Here is a 4,698-nt window from a genome sequence, read left to right as displayed (position 1 = left end):
GGATAGTTAAGTGTCCATCTCTAGGTCTAGTTGAGGCAAGGTGGGTTCCTCTGGATGGATGTGAGGTTCCTATCCTTAACTAGCTGTTGGTCATATATGTAAGGTGGTGAGGAGGGTGGCTCTACATTGGATATATCATGATCCTCATGTTCTAGCATAGATTGTTCTTTGACCCATCCCCTTACCTTTTCTGTGAAATCCATTTGGTGTCTCAAGTAGGTTATTCCCGTATCTTAGCACTTCCCTTTTCCTTAGTTTTTAGTGGTCCATCAAGAGACGAATCCAAGCAACATCGCCCGGCACTCCAATGGAACGTTACGGGGTTTGTCACCTAGGGTTTCTCGAGTTCGTCTCGCAACGGAACACATTCACGGCCGAACCAACTAGGATCGACGTGAAATTTGGATTCCTAGTGGTCAAGGTCTCGTGATAGCATTCTAACATTAGTCTTGGACATCCTACTTTACGCAGAAGTACCCAAGACGAAGCAGATCCATGCCACACTTGGTTCAAAGAGAAAGGGAAATGAGAGGGATGCACCGTTCAACCTCTCTACCCATAGGGCATAGTACCATTCCGATCCCCTAAAATGGCATGAATCGAGATTCTAGCTTAACAATCTCTAAGGGTCACACATCAGTTAAACCTTATGAGAAGCCTCCGAGTTCTTTGGGACCACTCTGTCGTACGACAGACCCATTGGGGGTTCCGTCCACCTACATTTCTCAATAGGCCTTCTTTAGTTATTTAATTAAGTCCTACCACATTTATCTGTGACATTTAAAATCAGCTTCTTTAATTAGGCCTTTTAGGGAATAGGATTCATTCGCATAATTTATAGCACATACACGAATACAGAGCAAGCAGTCCTTTTGACAAATAAGTTCAAACAAATTCCTTAACCTATCTTCAAGTTAATCTTTTTCTCTTGCCCATAGAGGAGAAATTATATGTCCCTTCCGCCGTGCAAAAGTAGTTCGTCCAAATCACATGGCACCACAATTTCCATCCTTTATCTAGAATAGGATCTTCTAACACCATAGACGTTGGGGCCACGGAGGTCCTCAACTCCATTCCAGACTTGGTAAGGGGTGTCCAGAGCTCCACCTGACCCGCAAGCTGCCTAGGAGTGAAACATTATTCCTGTGGTTGGCCTTTTCACCACTCGACCTTTGGCCCATGAATCGAGCAGTGCCCTTCTCGAGTTGATCCGCGGTGCAATCTTGGAGGTGATCCACCCGTGCAAAGAACCTTTTCTTAATTAAGTCATTTAAGAATCAGGCACAGTCAAGGTAGTCAGCCCTAATATCATCTTCCAAGAAAATATTCATGTATCCCCATGGCAATTTGTCATCACAAACCCCTGCCATGAATTTACCATCAATCACATGCACTTGGAATAATCATCCAGACAACAATCCAACAATCCGTTGAATGTAAAAGCATTTAGGATAGTGTTTGATCAACCAACAAAACCAATTGTATTTTTCCAACAAAGCAAGAATAGATGTGATAACATTTCCATCTGCATATTCGCTCTCCCCCTTGGGATCTAAGAATGATACTATGCAAAATTTTACTTAACACTCCCTTCCTTTGGCTATGGCGTATGGTAAGGTTTCAAACACTATACAAGACGTAAGTTCTATTGATCACTTACATTGATCGATAACCCAACCTTCTTCCCAACAAGTACAAAAGTATTGGTCTTTCCTTGTGACTTAGGGTTTCCTAATCCTTGAGCTCTCCACTTGGCTTTGAGGCCTGGAGTTATTGTTTGTATCTAGCCTAACTCCGAATTGGATTGATGAAGGTAGTAGTTATCAGACGCATCTCAAGAAATCTTAGTTTTAATCCTTAGGATCATTGCTTGTACTAACTACACACATCATCAAAATCCCAATCTATCAAACGTGAGTTATCAGTTCGTGTTGTTGGCAAGAGCTTGGGCAAAGGCCTAGAGTTTGTAAGATGAATTTCGTTTAAACTAGGTTTCTTACCATGCAATCCATCAGGTGTGCAAGCTGCAACATACTTTCAGTGGTGCGATGAAAAACATATCTATTATTTACAAGAAAAGAGGAGTTGACAATACCTTGGAATCTTATATATTGCTTATATTGTGTATGGATTTTATTGCATAGCAACTTAATGCAATTTACTTCTCTTGGCCAGATAACCCGCCGCCATGCAGTCACGTTCTAGAAGAAACATCCACATTGCTAGGTCCAGGTGTATTGATACCCCGGCTTGTTTGGCTTGTGTCTTGGTCATCATGTTAAGTGGTATGGATGTGGCATCATCATACAGGGTTTTAATTTCCAAATAACCCCAAGGGAACTAATGGCATGTTTGAGCTACTTGTTGACCACACTCAAGGCATCATTGCAGCTGAGCTTTGTCGTTCTTAGCCTATTCCTTCTGAGGGCACTGGGAGGGGATGTGTCCAGGATGACTACAATTCCAACACATCATTGGTTCCTATGACTACATTCCTCCAGACCCTCATCCTCTTCCTTTGCCCAATGTCAACACCGAGATGGGCTTGTAGTCCATAAGAACCAGGTCTCCCTCTTCATTCGTATGAGATGTAGGGGTTTACATGAGGCTCCTCCTTGAGTGGTTCCTCTACATAATGCAAAGGAGTATATATATCACTCTGTGGCAAGGCAATGGTTGGTGCTGGAGGCTTAGGTATATCGATAAGATTAATGTCTAGTCTTTGATTATTGGGGACAGGTAGAGCTAATGGAGCTCCTTGACCAAATTGGAATTCCCGATTCATTGGATACTATGGCTGATAAGGTTGTTGGTATGGTAAGCGTTGGGGACAATCTACAATGGATAGCTTCATGCCGGTACTTGCTACAATTAGCACAAGTCCTAGGTCTCGGTTCAGGATACTCTGTCGGCAAATGGTTACCTCCGCAATATACACATTATTTGGATGTTTGTTCTAGCAGGCATCCGCAAGAAGGTGTCTTGAAGTTTGACAACCTCTAGCTTGAGGTCGGACATCTCCTGAGAGAAGTCCACTCCCTTGCCTTTATCCAGAAGGAGTAGGTAGGGGAAGGTGTAATTTATGAGAAGAGTCCTCTGCGGGGCGTGCGTGCCTCTTTCGGGCAACCGATATCCAGAAAAGGTAAGGTAAGGTGGCGTGTATCGCAAGCCACGGCGTATCCTGACGCCCGCCAATCAGAAGCTGCGACCGACGTCTCTGCCCCGCCGGCAACGCGCATGGCCTCTGCTCGCCTTGCCAGTGTCGACCATCACGCCCAGCTTCTTCTGCTCGCTGCCCTGCATGCACCGAGAGCCTGTTTTGTTAATGCTTACAAACGATTGAGCCGTCCGCCTTCGCTTTAGAATTGTGGGGGGAGGGGGTGCGCCGTGCGCTCCGAGGCAGTGCAATACGGAGGCGACGCGCGCAGCCCCGGGCAGCAAGCTGCCGGATGGGGCTGCCCCCGTGAAAGAAATTAGGTTAATATCGTAGTGACCCGATGGGCCACGTATCAGATATTAAACTGATAAGAACAGATACTACACTTGATCTTAGCCAAAAGGCCGAGAAAGGTATGAGGATCTTGGCGCCCCGACCCTTTGCTTTATACCCCCCGGGGGCTTGCCAGCTATTGCGCTTCCTTCCGCGTGCACCGCTCTCTCTGCCTACGGGACTCACAGGCAGGGAGCAAAAGCACCCATTCACTGTATGTGTACCAGAGTTTTGTTTTTTCCTTTTCTAACAAAACAGAAAAACCAAGGGACACGCGCCGTTCTCGCGATCCCGAACGTGTCGGAGAGGATCCCCCAGAAAACCAAAACACAACCACGCCGCCGTGCGCGATTCCCCCATTTTAGCCTCTTCACTGAGTTCCGTGCCGTGCCGCACACGAGGTATATCTCCCTAGAGCGTTTGTAGACATGCCATATGCTTCCTTCGCGGCCATCTTCCGCACTAGTTGCCCTTCTCCACATACCATGCTCTTTTGATCTCCTCCACCGTGGAACCCTACTTGCTTTCACCTTTCCAGCCTCTCCTGAGGTTCCCCTCGATCTTGGCTAATGAATTCGCGACTGCCCTAGGGTACCCTCTATCTATGTCCGTTCCTTTCTTTCCAATTTTCGGCTTTCAATGACTAGGGAATCATTTGGTGGATAGGACGAAAAACATTCCCCAGCATGCTGCAAAGTTATCCTTTTCTTTCGGGCAGAGAACGCTTTCCTCGGATGATCGAGGCGAAATGCATTCCAGCCGCATCTTTTTAACGGTGCAAGCAACATCCTTTGGTATAGATTTGTAGAGTACCTATGCCCCTTGAGATGCAGCTGTGCCACATTGCATGGTCACTTTTAGGTCTACAAACCCCTCCCTCCGTTTCCATCAGCATCTTTATTTGCGCGTGCGCACGCACACGCACATACACACTTAACTCCATATTCGGGATTTTGGGAATTTCCCATCAATATGGGAAAACCAAATCAAAATGGATTTCATGAATTTTGGAAATTTCATTAATTTGGAACTTGGTGCAATTAAACATATTACTGCTTATGGTTGTTTCCAAGAGATTGAAAAAAACTCAAAAAGATGGTGTTAATAGACACCTTAGTTTTAATATCCTTGAAATATTCAAGGAAAATCTTCAGTCGCTCGATGGATTCTTGTAGACTTTCTTTAGCCTTCAGTACAACTTTTGGGGG

At 45.4% G+C, this 4,698-nt stretch overlaps 1 non-coding gene across 1 annotated transcript; it reads right to left on the bottom strand.

Moving 5' to 3' along the window:
- Positions 1-3,375: 3,375 nt before the first annotated feature.
- LOC148013104 (U2 spliceosomal RNA) lies at positions 3,376-3,574 on the bottom strand. The gene has a single exon (XR_015688988.1). It is a non-coding gene; the product is annotated as a U2 spliceosomal RNA (small nuclear RNA).
- Positions 3,575-4,698: the final 1,124 nt, after the last annotated feature.

This window comes from Lygodium microphyllum, chromosome 26, assembly GCF_053477565.2.
Source record: "Lygodium microphyllum isolate KBCC chromosome 26, Lygodium_microphyllum_v1.1.10, whole genome shotgun sequence".
Classification (NCBI taxonomy): domain Eukaryota; kingdom Viridiplantae; phylum Streptophyta; class Polypodiopsida; order Schizaeales; family Lygodiaceae; genus Lygodium; species Lygodium microphyllum.
The sequence above is the reverse complement of the archived record's forward strand: the minus strand, read 5'-3'. Positions and strand labels throughout refer to the sequence as shown.